The sequence below is a fragment of the Mustela putorius genome, unplaced genomic scaffold (assembly GCF_011764305.1).
Source record: "Mustela putorius furo isolate JIRA1106 unplaced genomic scaffold, ASM1176430v1.1 tig00000788_pilon_pilon_pilon, whole genome shotgun sequence".
Taxonomy (NCBI): domain Eukaryota; kingdom Metazoa; phylum Chordata; class Mammalia; order Carnivora; family Mustelidae; genus Mustela; species Mustela putorius.
The window spans coordinates 3,453,642-3,476,619 of NW_025421481.1; the positions used below are offsets into that span (position 1 = coordinate 3,453,642).

The 22,978-nt window shown below is 37.7% G+C and overlaps 1 long non-coding RNA gene across 1 annotated transcript; it reads right to left on the reverse strand.

Annotated features, from left to right (window-relative positions):
• Window positions 1-3,747: 3,747 nt before the first annotated feature.
• Window positions 3,748-9,971, reverse strand: LOC101682341. Its single transcript, XR_198764.3, has 3 exons — window positions 9,909-9,971; window positions 5,193-5,261; window positions 3,748-3,821 (listed from the first exon to the last, which is right to left on the reverse strand). It is a non-coding gene; the product is annotated as an uncharacterized LOC101682341 (long non-coding RNA).
• Between the last annotated feature and the right edge of the window lie 13,007 nt (window positions 9,972-22,978).

The following is a 22,978-nucleotide window of genomic DNA, read 5'->3' on the forward strand; positions in this document are numbered from 1 at the left end:
TGTCTTTCTTCAACTGACTTATTTCCCTAGGCATAATGCCTTCTAGTTTCATCCACATCATTGCAAATGGCAAGATTTCATTTCTTTTGATGCCTGCATAGTATTCCATTACATATACATATGTATATATATGCCACATCTTCTTTACCCATTCTTCTGTTGATGGACATCTAGGTCCTTTCCATAGTTTGGCTATTGTGCACATTGCTACCATAAACATTCGGGTTCACATGCCCCTTCAGATCACTACATTTGTATCTTTAGGATAAATACCCAGTAGTGCAATTACTGGGTGATAAGGTAGCTCTATTTTCAACCTTTTGAGAAACCTCCATGCTGTTTTCCAGAGTGGCTGCACCAACTTGCATTCCCACTAACAGTATAGGAGGGTTCATTTTTAATCCTAATTTGCAATAACACATCTGGGTCCATGAAATTCATTCAGCTGTTAATTATATACTCAGAGATAGGGATGTAAATAAAATATTTATTTATTGGGAAAGCTCTTGAACCTTCCCTTTGTCAAAATAAAGTGAACTTTGCTAGTAGAGTACTACGTAAACATTAATACCCTATTCATGTCAATGATATTTGTAAGTTTACAAAGTGCTTTCACATCCCATGGAATCCTTAAACTAACCCAATGAGTTAATTAGAGTTTCATAAATTTACTTAACAAATGTGGACACTTCTAAGGCTTAATAGGTAAAATGAAATACCCCAAAACCATTCTCCCAAAAAGTGATGAAAGTAGTGCTCAAATTCACATCCTGTGTTTACATCAGGCCCTCATTTCTTTCTCCTCCTTCCCTTACCCCTCCTCCTTCTCCTCTTCCTTCTCCTTCTCCTTCTATTCATATTCTTATTCTTTTAGGGGCTCGTTTCATTTAGCAGAGAAACCTAAGCAACAAGTACATTCAATAACTGGTTCCAAAACAACAACCAAATCAATAACAATTATTTACTTTACAATATTTACGTTATTCAGAAGTGTTCATATTATTTCATTGGTTACAGAAAATAGCCCTGCAAATTAGATTGGACAAATACTGTAGTACTTATTTAGTGGTAAGAAGTCTAAAGTACACTAAGACTAGATGACTTTCCCAGGTTATTAAAAAGTTGGTAGGTTACAAGCCAAATTCCTAATTGTTTGTTCTCACCCCCCTTGTTAACCAATATCTTGATATATTTGAAAGGTTACTAGTGACCTTTCTCTAGTAACCACAGTTACTAGAGAGTTACCCCACTCTGAAAAATCAGGAAAGACAAAAATAATTAGCTTAGGGGAAAGTGTAAGTAATGCCCTATGATTCAATTCCTTTTGTACTGATTCCTCAGGAACTAACCAAAATGAATGTCATATCCCTAGTTATGCTTTATTCAGAGTAGCTTGATGTGTATGTGACACACTTCTCTTTCCTATATCATTAGTCTAGGGTAAATTTAAATAGGCCATCTCTTAGCAGATTTGTTTTAATTTTTTATTCAAATTCAAATTAATTAACATATAATGTATTATTAGTCTCAGGGGTAGAATTTAGTGGTTTCATCACTTGCATATAACATTCAGTGCTCATTCCATCAGGTGCCCTCCTTAATGTCCATCACCCAATTACCCCACCTCCCACCCACCTCCCCTCCAGCAACCCTCAGTTTGTTTCCTATAGTTAAAAGTTTTTATGTTTTAACCTCCCTCACTGTTTTCATCTTATTTTTCCTTCCCTTCCCCTGTGTTCATCTGTTTTGTTTCTTAAATTCCACATATGAATAAAATCATATGGTGTTTGTCTTTCTCTGACTGACATTTCGCTTAGCATAATACCATCTAACTCCATCCACATCGTTGCAAATGGCAAGATTTCATTCTTTTTTATTTGTTTTGTTTTGTTTTTGTTTGTTTCAATTTAGTTTCTTGACCTTAAAAAAATTTATTTTATTTTATTGTTCCAAAATTCATTGTTTATGCACCACACCCAGTGCTCCATGCAATATGTGCCCTCCATAATACCCACCATCAGGCTCACCTCATCTCTCAACCCCCTTCCAACACCCTCAGTTTTTTTCTCAGAGTCCACAGTCTTTCATGGTTTGTCTCCCCCTGTGATTTCCCCCAACTCACTCACTTCTTCTCTCCATCTCTCAATGTCCTCTGTGCTCCACAAGTAAGTAAAACCATATGATAATTGGCTCTCTCTGCTTGACTTATTTCACTCAGCATAATTTCCTTCAGTCCTGTCCATGTTGATACAAAAGTTGGGTATTCATCTTTTCTGATGGAGGCATAATACTCAATTGTATATATGGACCATATCTTCTTTATCCATTCATATGTTGAAGGGCATCTTGGTTCTTTCCACAGTTTGGTGACTGTGGTCATTGCTGCTATGAACTTTGGGGTATAGATGGCCCTTCTTTTCACTACATCTGTATCTTTGAGGTAAATACCCTACTACTGGGTATTTAACCCAAATTGCAGGATCATAGGGAAGCTCTATTTTTAATTTCTTAAGGAATCTCCACACTGTTCTCCAAAGTGGCTGTACCAACTTGCATTCCCACCAACAGTGTAAGAGGGTTCCCCTTTCTCCACATCCTCTCCGATACTTCTTGTTTACTATCTTGTTGATTTTGGCTATTCTAAATGGTCTAAGGTAGTATCTCAATGTGGTTTTGATTTGAATCTCCCTGATGGCTAATGATGATGTACATTTTTTCATGTTTCTGTTAGCCATTTGTATGTCTTCTTTGAAGAAGTGTCTGTTCATGTCTTCTGTACATTTTTTGACATGATTATCTGTTTCATGTGTGTTGAGTTTGAGGAGTTCTTTATAGATCTTGTATATCAGCCCTTTGTCTGTAGTGTCATTTGCAAATATCTTCTTCCATTCCATGGGTTGCCTCTTTGTTTTATTGACTGTTTCCTTTGCTATGCAGAAGCTTTTGATCTTGATGATGTCCCAAAAGTTTATTTTGCTTTTGTTTCCTTTGCCTTTGGAGACATATCTTGAAAGAGGCTGCTGTGGCCGATGTTGAGAGGCCACATGTGGCCGATGCATTCTTTTTGATGGCTCAGTAATACTCCATTGTATATATATTTTGAATTGCATAAATCCATACATTTTCCTCAATTGAACTTGAAACCCTGGATGTGAATATTTCTTCCCTGCTACCTGAGTTCTAATTTACATGTTCATTTCTGTAATTACACACACAAACCATTATTGAATATGCACATGGCTGCATAATCAGCCCTTATACACACAGACTTTATTTATACACACATACAACATGCACATACACATAAACACACACACACACACCTTTTGATTTTACACTACCTAGAAAGACACATATGGACACATAGGACGTACACATATCCCTAGGAGATAATGTCTCCTAGTGCTCATGCCCTACCCCACATCCATGTAACTAAATGCACTTATACACATGCACTCACACACAAATGCCAAGTTTCAAGAGTCCAATCAACTTTCAGGCCCTAAATGTGCCTAGTAAATTCTTTGGACTTCGCCCTAGGGACTGAGACTGTTGCTTGAGCAAAAGAGGGAGGATTTGCAAAGTAGGGAGAAGAATGTAGTACAATCAGAATGTAAAATGGGAGATTTCCCTATTAATAAAACAAAAGACTTTTTATTTTATAGTCCCAATCTAAGGCACTTATCTGCAAATATCTTCCTGACTACAATGTCACAACACTTTGGAAAACTTCCCCAATGAGCTTACCTTGGACATCCTGAAGCATGTCCTTCTTTCACTGTCAGAAAGTCCACATGGAGTACAGGAAAAGCAATTGAGTCCTGGAGACAGAGACCTAAGTTTGAAACCCATATCGGCTTCATAAGTTCTCTGAATATCAGTTTTCTCATGTGTAAAAAGATGATAATACTCACTACTTAGTGTTGTGGTGACAATTAAGTGTGCCAACATATGTAAAGTACCCATCACATTCTATGAGACAAAATAGGCTTTCAATTAATGATAGGTTAAATGTGTTATACTCTAAACACATGAGATGTTGCGCAAAGCCAAATTGTCTAAAGAGTAGATGTGAGATGCTTTTACAAAGAAATAGCACTTCAGCTGAATTCATTGCAACATCAACAAAATTTGGAGGGGAAAAACAAAATTTGGGCTTTTGATTAAAAATTAAGCAAGTATTTAGGAATTCTTTGGATGAGACTTTGATTTCCAAATAGCTATATTCTTTTTTATAATATTTTATTTATTTATATGACAGAGAGAGAAGTCACAAGTAGACAGAGAGGCAGGTGGAAAGAGAGGGGCAAGCAGGTTCCCCGCTGAGCAGAGAGAGCCTGATGTGGGCCTTGACCCCAGGACCCTAGATCATGACCTGAGCTGAAGGCAGAGGCTTACCCCACTGAGCCACCCAGGCACCCTCCAAATAGCTAGATTCTTGCTTTGCAGGGAGAATTTCAACTTATGGCCCATACTTCCCAGCAAAGGTGGCAAATGGCAACCAAGAATTTGGAGATGTCAGCCAGTGTGACTATAGCCTTAGAATGTGTATCCTCAACAGTTTTTGTATTTTTTGTTGTCTGCAGAAAAATAAGAAAGAGATGTCTCAAAGATTGATTGATAATTTGAATAGCCACACATCAAACTATTAGGACTTTAAGTCTCTGTGGCAGAGTGAGATATAAATTAACTTTGGGTAAATGCTTGGGATACTTATAGAAGTCTTATAAAATCTATAAAATGGGTCAATATTAGTACTCATCTACTATCTCATTATAAGGACTAAATGAGATATTGAATGTCAAGTGCTTAGAAAAAGGCTTAGAACACCTGGTAATGGTAATTATTATTATTTTTACCCACCTCTTGAATTTATTGTAACAGTGAAATAAACACACTGTAAAATATTATTTTTAATTTTATAAAGCATGTTTAATACCAGCTAGATGTATTATGAGTGAGGCGAGCTGTTCTTACCTCAAATGTTCACTGTCAGCCAAAATGGACTTCTATAACATATTTTAATTAATTTTTTAAGTCTAAAAAATCAAAATGTGGGGAATGCTCCTTCCACTTTCTACTCCCCTCCCATCATCTCACCCAGCTCTACTGGGCTTCATTAAAGAGAACACTCCCACCCAGCCCCCACAAAATGTCAAAATGAACAATGACTTTACCCAGAAAATGCTTACCAGCAATATTTGCAAAACATCTGTGCTCATCTGTCATTCTTCTTAACCAAACATGGCCATCCTACAAAGCTGTAATAAAACATGAAATAAACCTTTCCATAAAACATTTAATAAAGCTGTAAAAGTTAAATAGCTCATAATAAGCAACCATAAAAAAAAAAAGCATGTAGCCCAGTTCTTGATCATTAACTTTCATTAGGGCTTGGAGAAAAACCCAGGCCATTCTTCTAAACTGCCCAGCTTACAGTGTGGAATTGAATCAAGGGTATTGTTCCTGGGATTCTCTGCACTTTAAAGCCAAAGGGATTTCACAATTGTTTCATTGAATTGAATCTAAGATGATCAAATTCCTCTTACTGAGGTGAAATTAATTTGCCAAGAGACTTATTAAATTTCTTGGTTTGAGAAGAGAATGGATTTTTTTTTCTTATTTCTCCATGTGATGTTAAGCAATAAGTAGATGTTGTTTTTGGCTGCTCGGCACTCAGTTTTCTTTCCTAACAGTGCCCTATTTCCTTTCAGAGAAGATTTCATTGTATGCATTGTTAGAGGTTTGGGGATCCCAAAAATCAGGCCCCATCTCTGTCCAGACAAGGATGAAGATGGAGCTATGCTAATCAGACCTTGTCTCCCAGGACTGCAGTGAGTCTGCTCAGGGTGAAAACATGGAAGGGAGGAAGGGAATAAACAGCTGGTGCTCACTGGTTGTCTTACTCCTTAGTCACATCCTGATGGGTTTGTTCAATAGTTTCTGCCCTTGACCGCACAATCTTGCTCTGATTTCTCTGCTTATCAGAAATCAATCCTCTAGCCCTCTCTTTGATTTTGTAATAAACTCCTTTTCTGCTCAAGTTTTCTAGAGTCGTTTGCTATTGTTTATGCTAAAGGAATCGCTAAAGTATCAAGTAATAATTATCATTGATTACTATTTATTTTCAAAAACAGAAACACATGGTGCAAAGAAAACCACCAAAAGAAAGAATTATGCAATGATAATTTGTGTACCTCACCATTTTCCTCATCCCCCCAAAAAAAGTTTTTTTCTATTACAAATTGTATCTGAAAAAAAATTAAATCAAATGGCTGTCAAAACTGCAGAAAATACAAAAGGGAAAACATAAAACTCATATCAAAAAATTCAGCTGAGGAGGTATAGACCAGAAATTTCTATCCCACACAAAATGATTTTAAATCCCTAATAGCTGAGAACTTCATATAAATATTTGCCTAATGGCCTGAAAGGCACTGAGAAGAAATGAAATCCCTGTCAGTTGAAACCTTATAGATTACAGTTGGTGGCTCCAAATTGTTTGAGGTTAAGAGGATTTATAATTTATAAAAGAATAGTATTGTTAGCCCTTCCATAAAACAGCTACATCTCGCAGGCTCATTTTTACCAGGAGCAGCTCCCTGGAGCCAAAATGATATACAAAATGGAACACTAGCTTCTATAGTCTGTTCAAATCCCTTCGTCTTTCAGGCCAAGTTAATTTAAGTGAAAAAAACTCAGAAACTTGGAAAGTAAATTGGTACTTAATACAATTCCATCAGATCATTTTCTTTCTCCTGAAGTCTTACTCACTGAAGAAACCTTAATTAAGAAGGAGGCAGGGAAGTAGTCTAAATGCATATGTGATGTATTAAATATCTGACAGAACATTTGCATACTGATCTCACTGCTGAGCCAGGATGGAGCACAAGCCTTTATCTAGGCTCAAGGGCAGCTTGAACCCATCACTACCAAATAATGGCTGCTGTCTTTTTAAAACTCTCAGAGGTTCACATTGTAGATTTCCTTCCAGTTTCCAGTGGTATGAGAGACACCGCCAGTATAAATCTTGTTGTCACAAAAGAACAAGTTATAGTATATATTCAACCACACACACAAAAAAACTTTCAAATAACATTAAGTAAAACCCACAAAACCAAGAAGAATCAGAAACAAAACTGAAACTCTGTCCTTAAGTCACCCCCATTGTGTTTAGATCTTGAAGAATATCAAACTCATCCTAGGGTATCACCAGGGCTGTGTCTACATAATATTAAGACAATAAGTCAAACTGGTTGAAAATGAAGAAGAAAATAAAGCAAACCAAAGAAAAAAGGGGGCAAAAGGGAAAAACCTTGTAGTTCAAGTCTGGTTGACAAAAGAAATACAAACCAGTCTCCTTTTGTGAATTTTCATTTGTGTGTGGACCTAAATACCATGTGCACCCATCCACCCCCTCCCCTACCATGCCACACACACAGACGAAATGCTGAAAGAAAGGGAAAATGAACTTTGGTGACACTTGGAGTTTTCTTCCCTAGAATCATGAGTTCTAAGCAAAGGTTTTTAATGAAACAAGTGTTACTATTACTTAGCTTAAGAATGTATATCTTCTCTTAATACATTTATGAATGAAATCAAATCACTTGACCTAAATAGTCAGGAGGCCTGGCTATCCCTGGGAACCCATTCTGAAAAACTATAAGAATTGACAAATCTGAAGCAGGAATGCTGGCTGTGCGGCAGAAAACCTGACAGTTAAGGGCCTGAGTTTTAGAGCCAGAGAGACCTGGGTTCCAAACCCATCTAGCTGTCACTTGCTAGCTGTGTGACGTGGAACAGAAAGCTCACCTCTCTGAGTGGTGGATACTTCACCTATTAAATGACTGAAGTAACAACCACCTTACAGGATTGCCATGAGGATTAACTGAAATATTTGTGAAGCCTTTAGCCTGGTGTCTGGAGTGCGGTAAGCCTTCCATAAACAGTGCCTACATCTGTGAGCATCAAACATTTCCAAAGAGAAAAAAATAATACAAGCCCTCTTTAAGATAAAGACTGGAGGATGTTGAAGGTTTCTTGATGCAGAAAGAATTTGCTTTCATTACATGGAAAGTAATTTTCACTTAGGGAAAAGGCTGCAAAAGTGAATCATTCATTCCGCAAGTATGCCAACTATGTGGCATCAGGGAATTCAAAGATGAACAAGATAGAAATGGTCCCTTCCCTCCAGAAAATAACAGTCTAGAAGGCATGCACTCATGGAAATGGGCAATCACAAGGGTCCTATCTCTCACATAGTGCCCTGATGCCCCCCACAGCTCCACCAGAAACCACACCAGGCCCTCTTCCTATCTCACACTCCACTTCCTGCCAATCCAGGTAAAAGACTTGAAATCTTTGACCAGACCTTTCTGGGTCATAAGAGCTTCATAAGATGAGCAACCAGCTTCTAGCCTATGACTGTACCTTAGAACTTTATGTGTCTTAGGCTACTGTTAGAAACTGAATTGTGTGTTAAAATTTGTACATTAAAGTCCTAACTCCCAATACCTCAAGTTGTGTATTTAAAGATAGGAGATTTACAGAAGCGATTAAGTAAAAATGAGATCATTTTAGGGTAATCCCTAATTCAATCTAACTGGTATCCTTATAAGAGGAAATGTGGACACACAAAAAGAGACACCAAGGATTCACATGCACGGAACATCATGTGAGGACACAGTGAGAGGACTGCCCTCTTCAAGCCATGGAGAGAGGCCTCAGGAGAAACCAAATGTGCCAACACCTTGGTCTTGCACTTTGAGCTTCTAGAACCTTAAGAAAATATATTTTTGTTGTTTAAGGAACCCAGTCTGTGCTATTTTGTTGTGGCAGTACCACAAACTAATTCAGTTGCTCTCTAGGTGATGGCAGGAGAGAATAGGAGCTTTTGTGCCCCAAAAAGGACATACATGTACTGAATGGATGACAAAGGGTGTTGATTCTTTCACTTAAAATTTTTGCATTTAAATTCAATTTAGTTAACATATAGTATATTATTAGTTTCAAGGGTAGTATTTAGTGATTTCATCAGTTGCATATAACATCTTGTGCTCATTCCATCAAGTGTCCTCCTTAATGCCTATTACCCAGGTACCCCATTCCCCCCATCAACCTCCCCTCTAGCAAGCTTGTTTGTTCTCTATCATTAAAAGTCTCTTATGGTTGGCCTCCCTCTCTGTTTTATCTTATTTTTCCTTCACTCCCCTAGTTCATCTGTTTTGTTTCTTAAATTCCACATATGAGTGAAATCATATGGTATTTGTCTTTCTTTGACTGATTTATTTCACTTAGCATAATACCCTCTAGTTTTGTGTGGTATACACACACACACACACACACACACACGTATACACACACACACACACACACACACACACACACAATGGAATATTACTAGGTCATCAAAAAGAATGAAAACTTGCCATTTGGATTCTACTTTTAAAAGAATGTGATACCCAGTGAAATGGGCCATCTCTCCAGAAAGGTTTTCTCTATAAGGTACTGTCAAACATTGCTTTCACCCACCAAAGCACCTAATCACACATAACTACCAACAACAGGTTCAATGGTACATTTTCCCAACCAAATGAGACTAGCCAGGAGACTGCAATGAGATAGTGTCAGGCACATAATAATAATGGACTATATTTTACTGAACACATACTACATACTACATTGAACACATACTACAGTGACTGTTCTAAGCGCTTTACATGTATTAACAAATTTAATCTTCAGCACAAACTATGCATTAGTTCCCTGTCATTGCTATACCAAATTACCACAGACCAGGTGGCTTAAAGCAACATTAATGTATTCTCTCACAGTTCTCAAGTCCACAAGCTGGACTAAAGCCTGGAAGTCCAAAATTGAGGAATTGGCAGAGTCATACTCCATCTTACATCTGTAGGGGAGAATCCCTCCTTGCCTCTTCCAGCTTCTGGTAGTGGTGGGCTATGCTTGGCATCTGTGGCTTAGAGCAGCATCACTCTGGTCTTTCCCCCATTGTGACATGGTGTTCCTGTGTGTTTGTTTTCTTATAAGAATACCAGCTATTGGATTAAGACCCACTGAACTCCACTATGAGCTCATCTTAATATAACCAATTATATCTGCAAAGACCCTATTTCCAAGTAATATTACATGAAGTTTCAGGTAGATATGAATTTGGAGGGACACTATTCAGGCCAGCAGAAGTAGGGACTGTTATTGTCATGTCAGTTTTTGAGATTAAAAGACCTGAGCACAGAGATGAAACAACTTTCCAAGTTTGCCCGGATAGTCAACAACAGAGCCCAGATGGAGATCCAAAGTCCATGTTAACAGCTTCACTATCCTGCCTCTCAAAAAATATTTCCTAAATGAATAAATAACATGGTCACAAATGGCTGAGTTCCAGCATCCTCAATTATGTTGCCCTAATTTCCCTCCTCTCTCTGAGACCACTGCACCAGCCTCACAAATAATGTCTCTCTTTCTACTTTCTCCTTTCTCAAGTCTGTTCTCTGCATGACCTCCAGAGGTGAGTTTTCACAACACAGATATGATCATTACTACTGAAAAGTTCTTATTTACAGTTCTTAAACATTAGAGTTAATAACTTAGCACAGCAGTCAATGTTCTTCACGCACTGGACTAAAAACTCTATGTGTGCAGGAACTGTGTCCATTTTTGCTCACCACTGCATCTTTAACAACATCCTCAGTGTTAGGGTCCGTAATCAAAGGAGCGAGACTGATACAAAGCAAAGCTTTATTTCATGCCAAGCATAAAGAATCAAACTGACCAGTCAGGGCTATCTCTTGCAAAGAGGCGACCCCTCCCAGCCTCACAAACTAACTTTTATAGAGGTAGTTTAGCCAGGCTATACACAGGCGGCCAATGAGATTGCAATACACAGAGAAAACTACACAGTCATGCTAAGTCTGCCATACACAGAAAAAAACTGCTAGGTAACACACGGGTGGCCAATTGAATTTCAATTTACCCTAGTAGATATATGCGTGCCCCACTGATTGGATGTCTTCACGTGGCCTGACCCTCCCTTGTATCTAGGCTTTGCAAGTAAGTTCCTCTGGGAGGGGCAGAGTCAATCTAAGTTTACTGCAACAAAATGGCTCGCTCTGTTTAAGTAGGCCTTTACACTCAGGTCCCTAGTATTGACTAGTCTTCAAAAGTCATTATCAAGTGAATGGAAAGATGAACGAATGAATGAATGAATGAACAAATGAACAATTTGGGCCCGCATATATTTCTAGCCTTACATTCTGCTGCTTTACCTACAACCATTCTCTACCACTCAGACCTCCTCATCACTCATTTGCCTTTCCAGTGTTGTAGACATACTTGGCAGCTCATATCATGAACCCAGCTGATGTGCCCAGGTACCTTAGTTTACACTGTGCCCTGTGTGAGGTATATCATGCTCACTCTCAGGGCCTAGATCAAACCTCCCCTTTCCACTAGGTACATTTAGACCACACACACACATACATCTCACACACACAAATTGCTTCCACTAACAAAGGTACCATCAAACTTTGTTATGTCACAAACACTGCATTTGGTTTTCTCTATGACATCTAGTTCTAAAAGGTTTCTTCCTATCTCCACTTTTGAGAGGTCCTTCGGGGGAAGAGGCTGTGTCTTTTCTGTTTGATATTATCAGTGTCTAGCACTGTGCTCATCAGAGTGGACACTCAATAAATGTTTTCTGGATAAACAACTGAAAAATAGTCTAATGTCAATGTGTACATAAACACAGGTTTTATTTCTATTTTGACTAAGGTTTGACTGTACACATACAGAATCCAATTGCCAAATGATGAGGCAACTTCTTGGCTTTCAAAACTACCCAAGCACAGATGTCACACAGCTAAGGAAAGGCTGAAGCTGAAATTCGGATTCAAAAACCTATCTTGGGTAAACTTATGAAGATGCACTGTAGGCACCTGCCACTCCCTGAACACTTATTTGCCTATGTGATGCATAAATAAGATGTAGAGATGAAGAAATTGCCAATGTGATTCCAGCACAAAGGACTGCCTTTACATCATTAACATAGCTTTATAGCTTTGTTGTTTTTAATCAATTGCATGTGGAGTCCATTTCAGTCCATTAATAAGCCTATTTAGTCACTTCTCATTTAATGTAATAATGGGGATAGTGTGGCATGGAGTTGAGAGCATGGTATAGGAATCAGAGAAACCAAACATGCTCTAGTGTCCCCTGTCTTTAATATGTGTGTGAGCATGTAAGGATATCAGGGTGGCTCAGTAGGCTCAGTGTCTTCCTTCGGCTCAGGTCAAGATCTCAGGGTCGTGGAATCAAGCCCTGCATTGGGTTTCCCGCTCAGTGAGAAGTCTGTTTCTTGCTTCCCTTTGCCTTTCCCCCAACTCATGCATGCACACACTCTCTCTCTCAAACAAAGAAATAAAAAAATCTTTAAAAAAAAATATGTATGTGAGCATGTAGGCATATATACATGCATGTGTTTCCCTCCCTTGACCACCCATCCTCCTCTTTTTACCGAGTCATTTCATGATCTCCTTCACAAAGAGACTCTTTAAAGAGTTATTTACATATATTTATGCATGTGTCCCACTTCCTCACTTTACATTCTTCCCAGAACCACAATTAGGCAGCTGTCTTCTCACACCCAGACCATTCATACCAAGTTCAACATTGTCCTCCATATTGTCAACTTCCTGCCCTTATCTTACTTGGCTTTTCAGCAACAAAGGTCCTTATGTTTTCTACACATAAGGACCACCTTCCTTGTTTGAAATATTTATTTTCTCTCTTGGCTACTGTTAACTCCACTTTCTCTTAGTTCCACCTCCCTGCTATCTCCCAGGCTGTCCACCTGACCTTGAAATCCTGCTGTGTCTTAGGACTCCAGCTTGTTTTCTTTGTCTTTCTGTCTGTCTCTCTATCATTGGGTCCTGTCCAGTGGTCTTAATGCCATATGTACACTCACAACCCTGCCTATCCTGGCTTTGTCTCTGGACTTCTTACTCCTCTAACAGTCCCCTTGTCAGACAGAGATTAGAAGAGAAGTAAGCATGGACCCCATACAGTCAGAGTACCTGACTTAGAATCCGTACTTGCCATTTATTTGCTTCAGAACTTCGGGAATTTAAGAACTTATTTCCTCATCTATGAAATAGGAATAATGCCTCACAGGATTAGGATTCTTTTAAAGATTAAATGAGTTGAACCACCAGGTTTTATGCTTATAAAAAATAAAATATTCATTAAAAATTAAATAAATAGAAATAAAAAAGATAAAAGCTAAAAAAAAAAAGATTAAATGAGTTGACACATTTAAAATATATACCAGTTCCAAGAACATGGCAGACACTCAGTAAATTATAGCAATTATTAAGACCAGAAGTAGCAATTGAAGTATGTTCTCTTGATGTCAAATCTCTAGATTTTCCTTTAAAAACTCATTTCTACTTATGACCCTATCATATTACTTTATCTTATTTTCTTCATAAAACTTATTACTATCTGTGAAATTTCATTACTTGTGTCTTACCTATTTACTGTTTGCCACACCTCCAGCTAGGAAGATAGGATTTAAGCTTCATGAGTGTAGACCCATGTCTGTCTTGTTCACTGCTGTGATTCTACCATCTCAAAAGTGACTTGTATTAACACATAGTAGATGTTCAATATCTAGTTGCTAAATGAATATATTAATGAATTAACTGATAAACAATTTGACTTGGACTTGATATCTACACCTAGCATTTACTAGCTATGGGACATTAAGAAAACATTTAACCTTTATGAGCTTTAACTTTCTCACCTTACCTATTCAACAGAGTTACTGTGAGGGCTAAGTGCACTTAACATGCTTAGTACAGTGCCTGGTTCAAAGTAACTATTTTTCATTATGTGATAATGAAAAAATGAAAATAATCATTTGTATGAATCACAGAATAGTCTTTAAAGGAGTTGGAATCTAACTTGGAAGCAAGATAGTGCCGAATTTTTTTTTAAATGTAGTATATAGAATAATAGACTTTTAGAACTAGGAGGAACCTTCAAGAAGAAACTTTTTTATTCATTTCATGAGTATGCAAAGGTGCAAACTGATGCCTGGATAACTAGGTGATTTGTCCAAGATCACAGACTTAGAAATAGAACTAAAATCCAGGTCCCCTAACTCTAAGTCCATCATACATGATATAGTGCCTTAACTTTTCCCAATTATTTTGCTTTGATAATTAAGCTACATGAACATACTTCATACATAAGCTTCATGTTGAATTCCTTTTCAAATAAGAATAAATTATAACTACTTGAAAAGTATTTCTATTGCTGAAAAGATGTGAAAAGACATACAGATATCAACATATACACACCCAATATTTCTTTCTCCATCATTTCTCCATTCATTCTTTGATCACCTATTGTAGGTTCAATGTTGTGTCTGATGTGGAAGAAAACAAGTGGAAGACACAGTCCCAACTTTCAAGGAGTTTTGGGCACAATTATCCATGTTGGTTACTCAATAAATGCAGTGGGTTACCCAACCAAAATATGTTGAGCCTCTGCCCTGTGCCAGACACTTTGCTAGGTTCTAGGAATGCAGTGGGGGGTTAGAGTGAGGTTACACTACCATCACAAAGAGAACCAAAATAATTCAGTGGTTTGAAGAAGATTGAAGTAAATTTCTTTCTAGTATGACAATTGGAGGTAAGGTACAGGTTAGTGGGAAGTTTGATTCCACTTGGTCATTTGGAAATTCAGGTTTCTTCCCTCCTCCCCACCATTCTTTGAGGCTTTGCTTTGCATCCTCCATGCAGTGGACACTGGGTCACAATTGATTCCAGCTGGCAAGAACAGAAAAGGAAAATAAAATGCCCACATTCTATTTGTAGAAACTTAAACATGTGGCCACACACAACTACAAGGGAAGCTGGAAGATGTAGGTATCTGGAAGTCAATGAGCCTGGCTATAATTCTATCACTGTGGATGAGAGGAGGAAGTGTTTGCAAAGATAGCTTACTGTCTCGACCTCAGTGGATCAAACCTTCCCATTTTCCCTACTATGTATGCCCATAATCTAGATGGGAGACAAAATAATAAAATCCTTATGAACTATGATAAATATCATGAAAGAAACACATATGGGTCCTGAGAGCCTAGAATGGAGAGACTAACCTGGTCAAGTCCAGAGCATTCAGGAGGCAAGAGCAGCCTATGGAGAGTCCAGACAGCAGATGGGGGATGGCTTCAGACTCTGGAGCTAATCAGAACATTCATATTTCAGTCTTAGCTCTAGAACTTTCTAGCTGTGTAATTTTGAATGAGTTATTTTACCTCTTGTGCTTTATTTTCCTCATTTGTAAAAAAAGATTGAATAATAATTATTTACTTAATAATATGACTAATTATCTAACATTATTATGCCATAAATTTTATTATTATTATGTTATAGTTATCATAATCATTATCATTATTATATCATAAATTCCTTTGGTATGAAGATTAATTTTAAGTGCTAAACTACAGACACATACCAAATACAGCTAATGCTTTTCACAGCATTGGGGGACATGCAACAGGAGGTCAGGAATTTAGCAAGTAGTAATTTATGTGAGTTACCTAGTGGTGAGTACTTAGTATTTTCTGGCAAAAGCACAGGCATTTCTTATGCTAAGTAATCCAAGAGTTTCTATGTTTTTATATTTTAGTCTGTAAAAAAGCCCAACCTTGACTAAGTGTGCCCTATATGCTGAACGAGGAGAAATGTCTAACTAGTAAATCTCTGAGCTGTTGCCACCAGAGTAGGTACAAATAAGGTTATTTGTAAATTAGACATTTGCTTGGGAAGTATCAAAGGGTTGTAGATAGGAACCTCTATCCATACACTCAGGTGAATATTCATTCCTACTCTTTTGTGCCTATTTCCTTGTGTTTTAGAAATTAACTAATTTCAGTTCTAAGTCTTCATTACACTGTGCAGTTAGGATATTCAACCATGGTTTTGGGGTCTCCTCTCACATCTGGCACTAGATAAGCTTTGGTATTTTAAGGAGCACCCTATAACAGGGAAGCCCCTTTATTCACCAATCACTATAGAGACCAATTCACTCTGTGATTTGTGCTTTTTCTGTTCAGGTGGTTCCCTCAGGTTGTGGGTTTGTGACATGCCTCTGGGGAGCTTAGTGTTTACTCTTGCCTCCTCTGCCACTGTTCCCTCCGGGATCCAGCCACCTTCTTGAAGCACTGCCAGGGAGGGATGGTGAGGAGAAGGATGTTGTCCACTGCTCACAGAAACCACAAACATCTGCCATTTCTACTGTCTGAGAATTTTTTTTTTTTTTTGGTCTAGGAGAATCTCACTCTTTATGGTTCCCTCAGGGCCATTTTTTCTATCCTCAAACTCTCTAGACTACAGCCTTAGAAAATTTCCTCAACGGGCATGGAATTTTGTAAACAAAAGTCAGAAAAGGTAATTGTTTACATCCTTTGTTCCCTGCCATAAAACTCCCTGAGAAAGGGAAGCAAGATTCCACTGCCTGCTTAACTGGGGGACAGTAAAAGAAAAATTCAGAAGGAAAGATCTGTAGAAAAAGCATCTTGCTACCTTGACACCTGTGTTTCTGTCCCACTGAGGGAACATTTTCATCAGAAACTCTTCCAAAATTGTTTCACTCAGAGATTAACCTTTTTCTTTCTGCCCTGAGACCCTGGGACAAAGTACAGGACTCCAGCAGCAGCAAGCTGACTACTTGAAAAGAGGAGACACTCAAATGCAGAGGTCATGACTGTTCATTTTACCTTGTGCTGATTTGTTTCCATTAACAGTTGAATTGGTTATCAATGATTACAATTCTGGGGATTTCACATTAAATCAAGGTACCTGACATTTCTTTTGGAGGAAAACAAAAACCAGACTCTCAAAATACTGAATCTGTATTGTCAAATAACAACACTGAGACTGAGTTGTGGCACCTCCTTTAGATGGAATACATGCCCTCTGATTTCCCACAGAACCCAATACCCACCCCTAACTCCCTAAAATCCAGTTGTGGTGACAGATGACAGGTATCATCATAATTAGTGATGCCATTTTTTTTAACTGTAGAATTAAGAAGAAAATAACTATTTTTTATGGATTCCTGTTCCATGTAGAGAAATTAAAGACAGACAAGAGGAAATCTTTGCTTTAAAAAAGTGGGAATGAAAAATTTCCTTGTACAAATTAAAAATAATCCTACTTGTTTAATAGGCACATGAAGTGAGTCTGAGTCCAAGAATAAAACTTAAGAGTAGGTTGCCAAATAAAATATAAAATAACATTTGAATCTCAGATCATGGATTTTTTCCTTTGTGTAAGTATATCTTAGATATTGCATGAGACATACTTAAAACAATCATGGTTTTTCTAAAACTTCAATGTAACTGGGCATCCTGGGTTTGTTTATTTTTTAAATCCAACAACCCTATTTATGAAGCCATCAGAAAACAAATATGCCTCCAGGTTCCCTTTATTGTCTTATTAACTTTTTGCTATGGTTGTGTAGGGAAAGTAGAAGAAAAGTACCTAGAGTATCAGGAGCTGTCAGAGAACATTTGGCAGAGTGCTGGAGAAAAACAACCTCCTTACATGTAGAGAGTATAGATGTTATTTCAAATGTGGGCATGGACATTGAACAAGTGCAGATGAAGAAAATGAAGCTTCTCTTTCCAGCAGAGACCATGGCATTAAAGGGAATGAGTCTTGGATGTGAACATTAGAGACCATAAGAACATAAGGTCCTAGAACAGGATCAGCAGAAAGTGGGAAATTAAAGGAAAAACACATCTGGACCAGCCCAGGACAGAGACAACTCCTCCACCACACCTAAAGAGCTTAAGCAAATGAATTTGCTTAAATTCACTGTTCTTCTATCTCTCCCTCTCCATTAAAACAAATTTTTAAAATGAAATTGATTTCTGTCTTGAAATGAGAATTTGAAGATAAGAATGAGAGCACCTCTGCCATTCTGTGACCTATCATTGAGAGGGTAGAGAAGGACATGTGAACAAACTGTTGCATGGAGCGTGGTAAGTCTGTGATAGAAGTAGGTATGAATGCTACAGGGGAGGGAATTCTATTCAGATCTGAGACACTCTTGGAAGACTTTCTTTAACAGGTAGTAACTGAAGGGAATGTTCAAGAATAAACTAAAGTTAAGTGAGAAAAGTGAAAAATTGCATTCCAAGCAGGGAGGTCATTTTGAGGCCAGGAGAGCCCTCATATTGCCTAGAAAGCAATTCATTAACTGGCAAGTGCCAGAGAGGGAGCAGTGACAGATGAGACTGAAAAAACAGATACAAGCAGGTCACCAAAGCCTTGTGTGGCCATGCTCAGGATCTCAAGATTTCTTTTGTAATCACTACCAAGCTCCTGAAGTCTTTTAAATAGGAGTGACAAGGTCTAATGTGAACTTTAAGTCAACTGTAAGGAAAGAAGCAGACAGAGCAGCTACAGGGAGACCACTTACAAGATTATCGCAAAAGTCAAAGTGAGGGATGACCAGGGCTTAAACTATAGCAGCAAGAAAGAAAGTGAAGGAATGAATAGATTTACTACATCATATGGAGATAAAACCAATCAGATGTAGTAATTGATTGAATGGGAAAATATGAAAAATCTTGGATAAGATCAAAAAGCCGAGGATGAATTCCAGCTTGGATCACTGGGTGATGCCAACCAAGATAGGGAATACCAGAGAGGGAAGAAGATGAATTTGGCTTTGGATATGCCAAGTTTCTAGATGCCTGTGGAATATCCAGATGGAGATAATACAGGAAGTGGTGCTGTTTGTAAGACCTTCAAAGTCCTAGGCACACTTATTTCTGGAAGCCCCATCCCACATCATAGCAAACATATTAAAATATACCCACATTCCACATTAAATGTAGCTTTTGCAATAAAAAAAATTGAGAACATTTTTGTAATTTTGATTTTTTAAATTATTTACAATACATTTAATTTTTGATTATTTTGATTTTTTCAATTGTTTACAAATTGAGTATTTTAAATAATAAATTTACTTTTGTAATAAAATTAACAAAATGTTATTTTTAAATAACACATTAATTAAGCTTTTGCAGGGTTGTTTTAATATTTTTGAAGTTTATCACTTATTTATTTAAGTCTCACAGGTTTACTAGGCCTTTGAAAAGTTCACAATCTCCAGCATGAAACCAATCATGCCTGATAGAAAACTATCCAGTGAGCAGACAGTTGAATATATTAGTCTGGTGCTCAAGAAAGATATAGTTTTATGAGACAAAAATACATAAATTCTAAAAGTAAATTTAATTGCCTCAAGATAACATATAAATTGAGAAAAGAACAGGAAAAAAAAGGAAAAGCACCAATATCTAAGAGAAGGTAAGAGGAATAATTCACAACGGAGATGGTGAAAATGGTGAGAAATTTGGGAAAAAAAGAGATCAGAGAACCGAGGAGCAAAAAAAATTAGAGATCTCAGTTGATCATTAAAGTGGCGCCAAAGGAAGTAGAGTGATCCATCCAATAAAACAATGACAGAAAGTGTCTAGAGACTTGGCTAGTGATCTAGCTAGTGTGGGGAGGCCACCATATCCTAGAGATATCATCTCTAGGAACAGAAAGTCAGAAAAACTTAAGTTTGGGAAGGCTGAGAAATGAAAGACAGATGAGAATGTAGAAGTAGCAACTGTGGAATTAAGATAGGACAAAGAAAGGCCAATAGTTGGAGTGTGACATTGCCCAAGTAAGTTAGCTGGCGTTTGTTTGTTTAGATTAGGAAATTTTTGAGCACTCTTCTGAGCCCAAAAGAAATCTCCAACACAGATAGAGATATTAGAGTTAATAAAGAAAGGATGAATTGGTGGAATGATGACCTGGAAGAGGAAGAAGACTGGAGCAAGACCTTAGGACCAGTGTCTCTCTTGATGGGTAAAAGGGTATCTTATCTCCTGGGGTGACAGCATATAGACATGCTGATTGTTTGGACTTCAACATACGTTCAATTGTACCATTATTTCTCTATTCCTGTCTCCCAACAAGACCGTGCAGGCCCAGAAAAAGACTGCCTTTTAATCCAGTCCTTTGCTTCTTTTCTATTTCATTTGGAGGTAGTTTCCTGGGCAGCATGGTTAAAGGACATTAGAGATCATTTACAAAGTCCTTTCCTGGCTGCATGATTAAAGGACATTAGAGATAATGTACAAAGTTCTCTCTCTTTCAGTTTTTTTAAGAAGAAATTTCAAAGAATATATGTTTGTTTTCTAAGAACATCATAGTGGAAAAGATTCTCCTGGTTCCACGGGCAAGAGTCTTTCCAGTAATTCACATAATCAGAAGAGGAAGATGAGAGAAGAAAGAAGTGGAGGGTCTGTAACCTAAGAGAAATTGAATTCCCTTCTCAATCAGTTACATATCAATTATCTATTCGTTTATCCAAACCCTGTTTAGCTCTATTTATTATTCATTCATTCAATAAAAATGCATGTGGGCTTGGCACAGAGGCTCTAGGTTCCTATGCAAAGTGACAAATTCTGAATGAATATTATTCAATGTATAGCACCGTTCTTCCTTTTTTTGCCCTCCAATACTTCCTTCCAAATTTGAAGGGTGACCCACTGCTCAACAGTTCTAGGATTTGATGAACAATTATCTGCTGACCCTTTCTCAAGCTTTTCCTCCTCACCACAGAACAGATACAAATACAGTTCACTTTGAAAACTCTGGGTTTGGCTCTGGAATGGGAGTGGGTTTGGATTGGTAGTGTGGCATGAGCTGCAGAAGATGAGAAATGAGCATACTGACGTATTCTCCTATTAGTCCGAGAAATTCTAAGAAACTGTTCCCAAAGAGAGGTGGTAAGAGGATTTTTTTTCTCCTCTATTAGACTTATATAACTCGTAAAATAACAGGCTGCCATTTTAGAATAGTTGGTGTTGGCATGCTGTCGTGAAAATTACATGAAACTATTCTTTTTAGAAAATATTACTTCAGGTTTTAGGTTAAAATCTGATGCCAAACACAGATGAGTAGTTGGTTTACACAATTATCGCCTTTTTCTTAGAAGTAAGGGCAAAACCTCAAAACATGCCACAGCAGAAAAGCTATTTCTGTCACTGGCTAACAATTGAAGGACATCCATAAACCTTTGGAAATTAATATCCCCCAGGAAAATCCATTTGACGAAAGTCACAAGGAAGTTATTAACTAGAGTTAAGTCACTGACAAGAGATATTAATGATCTCATCAAAATTTCAAGTGCATTTGACTATCACATTGCAAGCCTTATTATTGACGACACAGAGAATATTAAATTATTCTACAGTAGTTATTTGGCTAGAGATCAAATGAAAAAAGATAAAAAGCTAAGTTCTAGGTAATTCCATAATTCTTTACTCTTCACACAATTAAAAAGTTAGTCATTAGCCTTTCTGTCTCCCTCTCCCCTAAATCTACTGATTGCTAATACAGTTGGTCCTTTTTAATTGTTAATTGTTCCCTCTTCCTTTTCCAAATGCTGATGCAGGCAGGATGAAAGTCAGAAAAATCCTCCAAGCTTTGGTTTTCCAGAAGCAGCTCAGGAAACTTAGTTTATTTTCAGATTGGAAGAGACACTTTCAAGTACACTGGGTCTCAATTGCCATCCCTCAAAGACATTTTCCACAAGGGAAACAAGCATTCTCTTTCCCACTCAATTCTCTCTCTCTCTCTGAGATCTTGACCAAACTTTCAAGTTGATACCAGGTTAAATTCCATGTTTTGCCCTTATTAATGTTCTCCATAAGTGTTAAAGCTTGACCAAGTACTGATGTTGGGTAATAAGTTATATATAAAGAGATACAGATTCTTAAAATAACACCTTTTCAAAAATAGAGTATTTTATAAGACCTTTCTAAAGTATAAGTTTATCTGTTTAGCTAAGACAATTTTCTCCCCACTTCAGAACCCCTAGTTCAGGAAACATTTAATGGATTTCTACTACTCATGTAGTTCTGTGTGAGGAGCTAGAGAGACAAAGGTAAATGTGAGATTATTCCTAGCATTCAAGAAAATCCAGAAATAAAAGCAGCCATTTGACACTATGTGATAAGAATGATATATACAGGTGATATGCCAGGAAGTCTGTGACATGGAAAAGAGCAGAGTACTTACCCAATGTGGAAGAAATGAAAAAGAGTTCAATGAAAGCAACCTGAAGGGGATGATACCTATGCTGAACTGGAAGAATGAGAAGGAATTATGAAGGAAGGAAGGAAGCTTGCATTCATTAGTGTCTACAATAGCCAGGTACTTTACACATGGTTTTCTGTAGGAAACAGTATTGTGTTCTCCTATTTGTAGATGAGGGAAACTGAGGTTCAAAGAGAGTATATAACTAGCAAAGGACAGACTTGGGATCCCAAGCTTACCCTTATAACCACGATAGTCTTCTCTGATATCAACCCTCTGTTCTTGCTCCCTAGGTCCACCATTCTGATCTCTGCAGAACTTTTAGACAATCCCTCTACAAACACAGACTTGGCGATCCACTTGGTATAGTTTGTTTCAACCAGTGTTCTGTGAGCCACTATGGATGGCCACAGACCATCAAGTGTTTTCTAAGACAAAAGCGCCCTACGGAATTGGGCATCTCTCTTTCCTCTAATGCATGGCATTCAACCTATGAACCACTTCCTTTGGCATTTTATTAAACCATGCATTCCTTGCTAATTGGTACATTCATTTGTAAAAATATAAGTGATAAATTCCCCCTTGTGCAGCTGGTCAGAGGATTCTTTCAGAGGAAGGACCAACCTTAATAGGAAAATGTTTGAGGGGCAATCTTGGGATAAGAGCACCTCTGGAGCACACATGTCAGTTGCTACCAGAGCTTCAAAGAAAAGAGCTTCACAAATTCAGCTAAGACAAAGAAAAATTAGTTATTCCTGAGACAGCGGAGGGGAAGCGGG